Raw genomic sequence first — 13,410 nt, 5'->3', positions numbered from 1 at the left:
TTTTTCCAATAACTGACAGTTGGAACAGACAAAAAAATGAAGACGATTTTAATAAGCTAATGTGAAACATGTGCCTTGGATAAACCTCAAATTTGGGTGCTCCTCAAATTTGAATTTAAGCTTCCTGAAAATTTTAACAAATATGAAAACATATTTGCTTGAATAACTTTTATTGTTATGAAAAAAAGTAATGCTATTTTCTTAGGTTTACCATGTTACTTATATTTGAGGGTCCTAATGAAACACCTATATGTTCAACTTTTTAATTTCCTTCTATTCCATTCACACTCTAAATACATCAAAATCTTTATTTTAACTTGACATACAGCATTAGTTTCATGACTTATTTATCATATGAACATGAAGTTTGTAGCTGCAAACTCTTAACTCACTGTGAATATCCCTTACCAAAACAGCCTAAGAAAATGAGTGGATCATGCTTTCTTTGGAGGCTGATGAATGTTCTCTCCAGTGGGTAATTTGTAGCACAGCCTTTTTCCATCCTCCAGACATCCATTCCCTTATTCTGTCTCCCAGTGAGACTCAGCAGGTGGAGAGGAACCCAAACTTCCTAACTGTTAAAACCCTTGGAATGATTCCTGTTTCTAGTATCTCCTTTAAAATGTGGGTGTCCCCCCCAACTTTTAACTATCTTTTAAACATTACCTTGTGTTTGTTCGTTTGTTCCAATGGAAGTATGCAAATTTGTAATATTCAGTTGTCTAGCTTTTCCTCCCCGTGTTTTCTTTCTCTCTAGGCAGCATCTGGGCATGGAAGAAATCTCCCATAAGACTTTAGACTCAAGTGATGAGGTGAACCACTGTTCTGTTATTTCTATCATATAAAAAAATTAACTGAAAATATAGACATAAATATAAGTACTAAGACTGAAAAAATCTATTAAAAAACAAGTGAAGAGCTTGCATAATTTGCGAAAAACCCAAACAGGATTTGTTATTTAAAAAACAAAAACAAACAAACAAACAAACAAAAACATTGGCCAAGTATTAGACTAGAGCCCGAGAGATGGAAAAAAAACAAGATTCAGCTCAAACTTACTAAACAATCTCAATCTTACAGAAACTCCAGGCAACTAAAATACCCTCTGGAGAGTAACATTTCATGCTTAGGAAGAAGTTATTTACTTCATGCAGGAAAGTACTTTGCTCCAAAGAGGGGCTCTGGCTCACCATAATATTGAGTTTGGCCTATCATGGGACTAGACTTAAAATATTTTATGTTCTCAATTTATTTTCTCTCACATCTGGATTAAGGATAATTTTTCTAGACCCGAATTATAGAAAATTTCTCTTGTCAAGCATATGAGCCATATACTTGACTGTAAACATATGGTCTAATTGCAAAATTTGCCATTGGGAAAGCTAATTATTTAAGGTGTGGGTCTAAAGTAGAATTTCCCCACCTTTATGTAAACCACAAACACGTATCTCTGGGAACTTGAAGTGTTGAACTCCACTGCAAAGCAAAGAGGCATTTCCTGCTGGTCCCTCCCATGGGGAGACTCAGGCCTTTGGCTAGGGGTTGTTTCCACAAGCTGGAATCTTTTTTCCTGGATGTGGGGGTCCTCTTAAACACAGGGGAATTGTGGTGTCCCATTGAGGTTGCACAGGGAATTATTTGAGTGCCTCCTTTCAGTTTCACTCACATCCCTTAGTGTTGCTGTAACAAGGAGCCCATTCTCTTGTTAAGGGCTCCTTTGGCAATGCCTTAGAGCGAGTTACTGCTCAACTGCCTCCTGTCTATACCCCCATGTTTGCTGGAACCAAGAGAGCAGAGGAGAAGGATTCCCCTTCAGCTTTGTGCCAGGAACTTTTACAGTTCTGTCTTTCTGTTTTTCTACTGGGCAAAAGATAGGACTTTTTAATGTCTCAAAGTACTACCCCTCGAGCTCAAACTTTAATGGCAAAAACAAAAACAAAACTCATGCATATTATAAAAATAGAAATAGTTTTATTTTAAAAATTCATAGCAAGTATGAGTTCTTATCAAAGATAGCTTTCAATTGTACCATATATGGGATGATATTTTATATATTATTCATTATATGTTGATTAGGTACATATTGTGTACTAGGTCTTGTGTGTTAGGCACAAAAACTGTGGAAATAAATAACACTGCTTCATGCTATAAAAATATTTACACTTTCTCCTGGGAAATGTGTGCAGGGAGGTGACAGAAATGCAAATATCTAATTATAATGCAATGTATATGCTATTGTAGCTCAGAGAAACAGTAAACTTTGACTAGAGTGCCTTACAAAAATTTCATAGGGGAGGCAATATTTTATGTGCATCTGAAAAATGAATTGAATTTTAAGAAGGATATTACTTCTCTCTCCTTCTTAAAGAAGAGAGAGAGTATATACAAAAAGGAACAGACTAAAAGTAACATGGTATATTTGTGGAACACATAATATATTTGTATGACTGGGCGGCAGGGTTCAATGGGATGTTAAGTGAGTCTGGAAATGAAAGTATTATCCAGATGATAATGCATATTAGATGAAATGTTAAGGTTTGGTTGCTTGGTTTTTTAGTTAGTGGAGTTTGCCTTTGAAGGCTTAAAAAAGGGGAATAATAGGATCTTTTATTAAGCACTCACCATATGCCACACATTGTTCTAAGTTCTCTGGATAAATTTACTCATATAATCTGCACAATAACCATATGAAGGAAGGATTTTAGTGATTTCCACTTTACACATCACCTTGGGAAAGTCAGTTTCTGCCTATCTTTATATTGATCAATAAATAAGTTTTACATAATCCCAACCAAAACCACAGCAGGTAAGGGTTTTTGTTTTGTTTTGTTTTTTTGTTTTTGGAAATAGACAAGCTTATTCTAAATTCATACACAAATGCAAAGGTCCAGGTTTTTTAAAAAGAACAAAGTGGGAGGGTTTACCCTACCGAATTTTAAGGCTCACTATGAAACTATGCTAATAAAGACAGTGCAATATTTGAATCAAGATTGACAAATAGAATAGAGTTTAAAAAAACATATATAGAGAGACAACTGTTTGTTGGCTGGTTTGTTTGTTTACAAATGTGTGAAGGCTACACAGTAGGGAAAGGATAGTCTTTTGAATAAGCCAGAAACAAAGGACATTGATTCAATCTCACATCATATAAAATATAAATTAAATGGATCATACATCTATATTTTAATCATAAAACTATAACACTTCTAGGAGAAAATAGAGGAGAAAAATCTCTATGACTACAAGTTTGGCAAAGACTTCTTAGGTATAAAACCAAAGGCATGACCCGTTAAAGAAAAATATGCCATGGCTGGGTGGCTCAGTGGGTTGGAGGTCTGTTCCATGCACCAAAGGGTTGCTGATTCAATCCAGATCACGGCATGTAACTGCTTTGCAGTTTGATCCCAGTCAGGGTGCATAAGGGAGGCAACCTGTCAATGCCTCTCTCTCACAGATGTGTGTGTCTCTCTCTCCCCTCTTTCTTTTCTCTCTAAAATCAGTAATCATATCCTTGAGTGAGGATTAAAAAATTATTTTTAAAAGAAAAATATAAAAAATTGGACTTAATCAATTGAACTTAAATCTTCTTCTCTTCAAAAATGCATTAAAATAATAAAAAACAAACCACAGACCAGAAGACCGTATTTGCAAAGTATGTACGCAAAGTTTGTACCTAATGAAGGATTTTTATACAGAATATACACAGAAATCTAAACACAGTAATAAAAATAAACAGTCCAGTAAAGACATAGCAAAAAGATTTTAGAGATACTTTACCAGAAAGGATATGCTGATTAAAAGATGCTCGAGATCATTAGTCATTATGGAAATAAAAATTGAAATCAAAATGAGATACCATTACATGCTATTTAGAATCTCTTTTGTTGTTGTGGTTCTCACTAGTTTTGTTTTGTTTTATTTTATTTATTATTTACTTCTTATTGTATTTTTTCCATTACCATTTAGTCCCCTTAAACTCTCCTACCCGCCCCCCCCCACAATCACTACACTGTTGTCCATGTCCATGAGCCCTTCTCCCTTTTCACTCCGTCCTCCCATCCGCTTTGCTCCCCATGCACTTGCTCTCTATCTATGGGTTGTGTCTATTTTGCTTGTTAGTTCAGTTTGTTCATTAGATTCCACATATGAGTAAATCATATGGTATTTGACTTTGACTGGCTTATTTCACTTAGCATAGTGTTCTCCAGGATACATGTGTGACCATGACAAGTGCTGTCAAGGATGTGGAGCAACTGGAACTCTCGTACCCTGATGGTGAGGATACAAATGGGATAGCCGCTTTCATATTTTGGTATTTTCTAAGAAGCTAAACATACATCTCCCATATTATCCAGCTATTACTCTACCAAGTGTTCACCCGAAAGAAAAGAAAGCATACATCCATACAATACATGTATATGAACATTTATACAATTTTATGCATATCATCCCTAAACTGGGAGAACTTAAAGGTAAATATGGAAAAAAATTATGGTATATCTGTACATTTAAATGTTGCTTAATAACAAAGAGGAATGATCTACTGGTATATGCAACAACACACATAAATCTTTAAATAATTATGATGAGTGAGTGAAGCCAGATAAAGAGTACATATTTTTTTATTCCATTTCTGTAAAACTCTATAAAATGCAAATACATCCGTAGTGACAAAGAGTGGATGAGTTGTTCTTGGGGAGCAGTGGTAAGGAGAAAAGGAGAGATTACAAAGGGGAACAATAAAACTTTTGGAATTAAGGATACGTTCATTATCTTTATTGTGGTGATGGTTTCACAAGTGTATACATATGTCAAAACTGATCAACCTGTACATTTTAAACATTTTTATATTGTGTATACACAACAAATCTACTCAACAAATCTACTAAAAACAAAAATTTAGTGGGAAGATGTCTGAGGATACCTTGTGATCTAACACTAATCCTGGGGGCAATTCTGTACATGGTATGGCCACCATTAAAATGAAATAAAGATCATTGGTTATTTGTTCACTTGATTCTCTTATTCATTCAGCAAATATGTATTAATTGCCCATGATGTCAGCCCTTCTCGGTGTGTCTAGACCGAGACACACAATGGAGTACAATATGGAGTCCCCCTGCCTTCACAGAGTTTATTTGGTCCATAAAGTAATGTAATAGAGAAGCTTAAAGGGCAATCTTCAAAACTGAAAAATCCCTCCAAGAATTCTTTGTGAGTCTTCCACTTTTTTTTGGTCAAAATTAGGCCACAGAATCACTTAATAAATTGTAGAATCAGATTTCAAACTAGACCCCAGAGTTTTTGCTTCTAACTTCTCTGTTAGCACTTGGTATTATGAGACACAATTATAATTAGAAGGATTGGAACAGAATTGAATGTATTATTAACTCTCCTACTATGGATTTAATGTTATTTCAGGTCATTTCCATGTGCCACGTAAAATCTTTTATGCCACCAGAGATAAACATTGCATCCTGGGAAACAATGGCTAAATGTTCTCTAGAGTCGCTTTTGGTTCTGATTTCTTAAAAGCTAGTATTCTGTGTTTTGTCCATGTAAAGGTGGAGGATAAGTCATACCCATACTTCTTTATAATGCTGGAAAAACAAATAACATGTCCCTGTCAGATCATAGGATATGATATATGGGTCCACACAGAAATGCAGATGGTAGACCTTACCTTTTCCCTTTTATATGTTCATGTAGGTGGATGGTGAGTGCGGGGTGTGAGGGAGTAGGAGGGAGCAAGAGATTCCAGGTTGGCTCACACTCCTCTCAGTGGCCTCAGTAAAATAGAGGAGAACTGGTTGCTAAACGGAAGTGGCTTCATGGGCAGTGCCTGAAGGAAAGTGGCTCCTTTAAGGTTCTTGAGCAGAGTTTTGATTCCTATTTGACATTGGATGATCCCTGCTCTCTAGTGTTACTTTTAGTGAAAGAGTCTCTAGCAACTGGCTAAAGTTCATAATTACCACATCTGCCACCCAGCAGCTTTCATAAAGGGCCAGGTAACTACAATGTAGAAGGTTTGAGTCTCATGGTAAAGTTTCAAAGTTCTCTTCAAAGGTTGTGTGCAGAGCAAAGAAGAAGTATGATCCCTCTGGTTTGTACTCATCTACATACTGACATACAATTGTGACAGCCCTTAGTCACCATTTGTGTACATTCTCAAAAGTGTTCCTGTTTGGGGTGCTTGTCAGCCCAAAGCAGTGAGACAAAAGAGGTTTCAGAGAGTGCACTCACAGACCAAGCCAGCAATCTCTTTTCTTTCTCCTGACAATATAAAGAGTAAGCCATCGGTTTTGTATCTTCTTACCAGCAAGGCAGGATTTCCAATCTCAGTACCCTTAACCTTTTGGGCCAGATTCTTTTTTGTTTTGGTGACCGTCCTTTGCATTATAAAATGTTTAGCAGCATCCCTGGCCTCTATCCTTTAAATCCCAATGTATTACCCCCAGTTGTGACAATCAGAACGTCTCTAGGCATGGCATGATGTCTCCTAGGGAACAAAATCAGCCTCAGTTGAGAACCACTACCTTAAGGTAACTTTATTTCAGTATCTTGAGTAAGGGCCACCCTAGTCTGTTTCACAAAACTTTATAATCTCAAATGCAAGGTTTTGAGAACAGAATTGTTTGAGGTCCAGAATTTACTGGACCTTCATCCTTATTGAAGTTTGCCTGTTTCCTTCCCAGGAGTCTGTATATCAGAAAGAAGGGCTTATTTACTAATTCATCAAAAAGCCATATATTCATATATCTTTTTTTTCCCCAGGGTCAACAGCCTGCTTGCCTTATATTTACAAAACTAAGATGGGTCACTTAGTATTTGCCTGAAGTGATGAGCTTAACCCAGAACACATGGTTGCTTCTATTAGTGAAGATAAAAGATAAAATAAACTCATTAGGACATTTCATTTCATTACAATTTTATTGGGTATCATATTCCAATTAGCACTTTTTTTTCCAATTTGGCCTATTATAAATATATCAGATAGAGGTTGCATTTTTATTTTTTATTTTTAAATATTGTGACTTAGGAGGTTGGATATCTTTTCAATGAGAATCACTGGCAAGGGAAATATACTGCAGCCTGCAATGATTCTATAAATAGATTGCCTAAATACCTTCCTATAAATGTTGAGTAAGGAGAGGTAAGTAAACGGAAGGTAGTCTTTCTGTGTTTCTTGAAACTAACTTTAGAATAACAAAGGTAGTAATTAGGATTCATTTTTCTCTCCTCTTCAAGACTGTGTTCAGCCCCTCTGCTGAGCAAGTCTTTGCAAGAGATGGCATTTTAAATCAGTGATTGATAGCACCTACAGCTTCGAAGCATGAGAATGTTCTTAGTGACCTCTACAGAGTTGAGGAACTGAGTTATGTTTCAAAAGTTTGACAGTGCCAAGATGTTTTTAAACTTGTGAAGTTTCAAGTCCGACATTATCATGAATTGGTGGATGGTTTCAAAATGTAGGTTTGTTCTGATGGTAGATTGGAAGCTATGGGAAGAAATTATGAAGAAATAATACCTCCGAGTAAAGAAAACAATTTTAATTTTGTTTTTTAGAAAACTGACCAAGCTTCTTTCATGGTCTCAATCTTCTTTAAAGTGACCCTATTCAAGTTTCCCTGTCCCATTCTTGGTTCCATATCTTTTCTCTCCATCTCTGCTTTCCCTCAGTGTTCCCATTTGTTCTCATCTGTTCCCATTTCTTAAAATACTTAATCCTGTATGCATGACTCCACAGTCTGTCTCTTTGGGAACAGGACTGTACCTTTAACTGCCTCTTGCCTGTTCCCTCTGATGTTAAGGACTTAAACTCAACATACCTAAAACCAGATGAACACTTTGCCTTCCAAATACCCTCCTCTTAGTAAATGCGATCATAGATCAGTCATCCATGCCCCAAATCAAGGAGTCATCCTCTTTTACTCACATAATCAGGAACTGTGTTTTTGCACATTGTCAAGGACAATGTTCTGTGGATTCTATCTCCTAAATATCTTTTCAGGTTTTCCCATCACCAATGCCTTTGCCACCATAGCCGCAGCAGCAGCAGCAGCAGCAGCAGCACTCACCTGCACTCTGCAACAGTACCTATATTGGCCTTTCTATCACGACTGTCTAAACTATTTTTCATCCTTTGCATTGTTACAGAAATTACCTTACTAAATGAAACAGAGATCCGATTGTGTCACAGCCCTGCTTTAATATTTAGTTGTTCCTTTGACCACCATTCTAGCCCTTGTCACTCATGGATTGTTGAAGAAGCTCTTACCGACTTAAAGGGAAACTCTCTTGTCACTAATATTACATCTTCTATTTCCTGATTCTCATGGAGTAGTTCTCCTCTCTCAATCTTTTATGGTGCTACCCACATTTTAACTCTTTTTAAAATTCCTTTTCAGTTTTGTTATATAACCTCCAACTAAGTTCATTTATTTTATCTATTTACCATAAGTCTACCATATACCATGTGCTCCCCTAAGCACTTTAGAAATATTAATACATTTAAGTTCAAACATTCTAAAATGTTTTCCTGAAACTTAGTTAAAATATGTATGAGTGGCACTACTGAGAGACACCCTCATAAACATTTTTATCAAAGGTATTTTCCAACACCTAAGAAAGAGTTCTTAGAAACCCTTTGAGGTGGGGATGATGTCAGGACTTCATCTTGGCATTCTAAATCCCCCCGACTAATATGCTCTCCTTCCTTTTTCCATTTGGTAGGCTTCTGCTTATTAAATAGGTATTGAGGATACTGAACTCAGTAGGTTATAATATGAAGCAATTGTATATTTTCCAAATACTGCTTTAAAAATAAGGTATCATGTGATTTGGAATCAAGTAATTTAACCTCTCCATGCCTTGGTTTCTCAACAATGGGACAAATAATACTACCTACCTCCTAGAGCTGTTTTAAAGCTTGAATGTGTTAATAAATAAAAAATGTCTAAAGCAGTACCTGGCACATAATAAGCACTCAATAAAAGTTGGCCATTATTTATTATGCTCCATCTCCCCCACCAGAATACAAGTTCTTTGAATCCCAAAGAGCTTAGATAGAGTTTAGCCAATATCAGGTGCCTCCAAAATATTGGTATAATAATGGATAAAAAAAGGAATAAAAAAAAGGATTATAAGAATTGAAGAGAATTTTAAGTACTGGATTTGAACACATAGTGCTTTTTCCCCGCTAAGGATTTCAAAATAACATTGAGACAATTCTCGGTTCTCCTGGGAGACAACGACTATAGACAAATCTCTATGAAAGAGAGAGTAGTATAGCTAGATTCAATCACAGAGAGATCCAGTTACTTTCCTGGGAACTAAGGGGAGAATTTGAAACAGCTACTTCATGGTAGACAGTAAAAATTCTGAGTATTTTAAGATAGCAGAACTAGCCTTTGTGTATTTCCTTTATCTGTGTTTAGCCCAGACATTTTTTTAAAGAGTGGCACTGGAACAGCCTTCAAAGATAATAATTGCACAGAGCAGGATTTTGTAAAATGCTTTTTTTATCAGGAGCTTTGGAAGACAAGTAGATCATGTTACCTACTTCCACAGGTATTTTCCAGGTACTCAGATGGCATCAGAGCCCAGCTGTATTACAATGCAAAGCAAAACAAAAACAAAACAAAACAAAAAGTAGTATCTCTTTTTCTCCATTATAACAAACAGAACTGCTGGGTGAGTGTGGTTTAACTGGTCATCATGTAAGTGTCCTCCAACACTCTTTCTCTGAGGGTCCTGAAAATAAAACTAAAATTAAAGATGAAAGGTTAAAATCAATTATTGCTATTTTTCCAAACAGTCAAATACTTAGTAATATGTAGACTAAACATCTGGGTCATGGTTAGATTTTTTTCCCCAGTTTTTATTCACATTTTTACCCAAAGATTGAACCCTGTAAGGAAAGCCTCTCCCATTAGCCTATAAAGCTGAATCAATGGAGCTAATCATCACAGAAAGTATAGTTACTTATTGAATTAGAGGTGGTCATAGAAGGAGAACATGAGGAAACCTTAGCCAAAGTCAATGGCTTTGTGGTTGGATTTTTCTGGATTTATACTAATGAAAAAAGTGTGCCTCTGTCCAGAAGATCAATTCCAAAACAAACAGAAACATTGTCACAGTAGCTTTAAAGAGATGCCCTCACTTTCAATAAGGGCCTGGAGGAGGAAGGTCCTTGGAGAATTATCTAGGAGTGGATGACATACAATTTTGTTTTCTAAACATTCTTGACCTTATGTCCTCTATAAAAATAGTTTCTCTCAGTACAGCTGAGAAAGCTGTGACTTTGCTGCCCAGTCAGTCTAGGCTGGTCGCCTTCATCATGGTGAAGATGAGTCTGACTTAGTTTTCAAGAATAAAAGGAAAAGGTGGCAAGTTTAGACATCGATTCCAATGAACTCAAACACAGTACAGTGTATTTGTACTCCCTCCCTCATATAGAATCCCCAGCCAGGAAAGCGCATCAGTGATACACCCAGAGTATACAACATGCCTAAGACCCAGAGTATACATTTCTCTGTTCCTGTCTTGTTTTACCCCCTTTCTTACCCCTAAGTTATTAGGTTCGATACTGCCAGGGAGCTCTCTGGTATCAGGCCGAACATTTTGATGTAATCCTACCACTGTTGCTGTAGCTATCTAAGCTTGAGGATTTATTAGTTGTGAACGTTCATTTTTGTTTTTCCTGGTCGGGTGCCAGTAAATAAGTCACCCAAACCATGGCTGAGTGTCATTTGATAGGAAAAGGCTGGGATCACAAGGAAGCCTTCTGTCTTTCAACCAAAAAAAAAAAAAAAAAAAAGTGCTGAGGTAAGCAGTGTCAAACCCAGCTGCATCAACATGATGGTGGTAAGACAAATGAGAGCTTTCACTGCTGGATATGGAGCTAGAGAGCAACCCGCTGAAAACTCGCTGCAAGCTCAGGAACAGCTGAACTAATGCAAGTTGCAAGGGACTGCTGTTTCATACTCCCAGCTTTGAGAAGAAAAATTCTCTGTCCATTTTAATCTGTCTAGCGCATAAAAATAGCACATTTGAAAGGTGACTAGAGATGAAAATCTCCTAAACACGCACACACACATACATGTATGCACACGTATACATACATGCACACACATACACCAGTATTGTTCAGTGTCATTTGAAGAAGAACGTGGAGAAATATATTCCCGTTTGTGAGTCAGTGACCCACTGGCTGGACGGTGTGGGGTGAGAGGCCAGAAGTGCCGTGCGGTTTGTGAGGGGCCATTAGGAGACCCGGGGTGGAGAGAAGGAGGAGGTACGGCCTTGGGAGGGGTTGCTCTCGCCGCAGGCCCTGCGCCAGCTCCGTGTGACTGTTGCCGGGGCGATGGCTGGAGGATTATCAGGAATGCCTGGAACCGATATCCTTCTTTTGGACTCATGGATGCAGCAGAAGGGGGTGGATGGCTTTTCTCTTTCTGTTTCTTCCTTTCATATTCAGCAGATTAGAGTGGCGGGTTGCTGTGGCGACCACACGGAGGAGGGCTCCCGCACACCTGCACCACAAACAGAGCCCGCCGGCATGGACTTAGGCCGTCCTGGGGGGCAGTTTTTTTCTGTGGGAAACATAACAACATCAACAATAACAAAAAGAGTGAGGGAGTGAGAGAGGAAGAGAGGGAGAGAGCAATGGAGGAAGAAAAGACGGGGAGGGGGGCAGAAAAGGAAGAAATATACTACTAGTTCAAGCAATAGTAGTGTAGCTCTTAAATCAAATGGGACAAATCCACAAGACACACATATGATACTACAAAATCTACTGCAGAAGCCTTGGGAGGCTATTTCGATAGGACAGAAAATAAGGTGATAGACACCCGCATCCTAGAGCCACAAGTTTCATATATCACGAAGGCATAAAACAGGGGGAGCTTTAAGGCTACAACTCTTACTAGAGTGACAGAAGAGATGACTAAATGGGAAGTTACTCTGTCATTATCCAGAACTAAAAGGAATCTGCCATTTCTGCAGACAAAATTTCTAATGGAAAGAAGTGCATTATAATGTGGGGGGAAATATTATGTGCTTTCTTTTTAGCTTACAGAGAGAGAGAGGGAGGGTGAGAGAGAGGAGGGGAGGAGGGGAAGGGAGAAAAATCGAGGAGCTCCTAAAGTCGAGTGGAGTTGTTTGGAATTGCCTGGCATGGCTCCAGGTCCTACTAATGAAGAAGTCAGCTCCGCTCAGCATCCTGGCCTCAGCTTGCTCAGACACCCTGAGCTCAGCCTTCAGCCTCCCCCTTCCTTCATTGCTTCCTCCTCTTCATCTTGGGATTGCCTTCTGCCTTATTGTCTCTTTTTTCCATTACCAAAATATCACAATGTATTACTCTATCCAAAGCACTTTATAATGACAATATTTACAGAGGGTCAAATAAAATATGGATAGAGAGAGTGATAATGAATGCACCATAGATCTTTTGAACTTACAGCATGCAAGGTTTGTTTGATTTTTAAGCTAGAATCTACAAGCTACTTCAGCTATTTTAATATCTTTCAATCCACTTAAAGGGGGAGATGATTAGAGAAAAACATTAATTTAATTATTTTTTCCCTCTTTTCCTGGTGATATGATTAGCAGACAGTGGGTCTTATGTCTTCCATTTTCATTATGGCTGAAACCAAGAGCATTTTCCTGGGGTAACTGTGTCACAATGATTGAGATAAGATATTTTACTGCCCCATTAACACATACACAAACAACACTGCACTACTATTCCTGATGTCTATACACATCCACATATTGACTCTAGCTGAATGATTTTAGTAAAATGATTGAATCTTAGAGTTTAGCTTCTTTTCATTGAAGTAAATATTTGTCCCCTCTTTTAACAGAGAGTTTGTAAAATATTTTTATGAGAAAAGTTGGAGATGGAGGCTTAGGTAGATACACTTTGCCTCCTCACACAACTAAAGGAAGGAAACAACAAATTTAAAAACAAACAAAAAAAACCCCAGAATTGCCAGAAAAGTGAACTGTATGGAAGTCCAACAACCAAGGAATTAAAGAAGAAACATTCTTCCAGACCGGTAGTAGGTGTGGAGACAGACAGCTGGGGTGAAGAGGATCCACGGGCAAAGTGGCAGCTGGAGGACTGGGCAGGAGAGGCAGTGACTGGCAGTCCCACATTTGCATGTGGATAAATCGAGAGGAACAACAGGGGAGTGAGAGAGACCATACAAACCCAGGTTTATAACATGGGAAGAAAAAGCCTCAAAACCTCTGGCTGTAAAAATCTGTGGGGGATGCTGTGGCAGGAGAAACTCCCAGCCTCACAGGAGTGTTCATTGGAGAGACCTACAGGGTCTGAGAACATACACAAACCCACCCATCTGGGAATCAGCACCAGAAGGGCCCAATTTGGTTGTGGGGCATGGG

This window comes from Pteronotus mesoamericanus, unplaced genomic scaffold (assembly GCF_021234165.1).
Source record: "Pteronotus mesoamericanus isolate MK-2021 breed Mesoamerican mustached bat unplaced genomic scaffold, CSHL_Meso_final contig_73, whole genome shotgun sequence".
NCBI lineage: Eukaryota > Metazoa > Chordata > Mammalia > Chiroptera > Mormoopidae > Pteronotus > Pteronotus mesoamericanus.
This window is presented reverse-complemented; position numbering follows the sequence as displayed.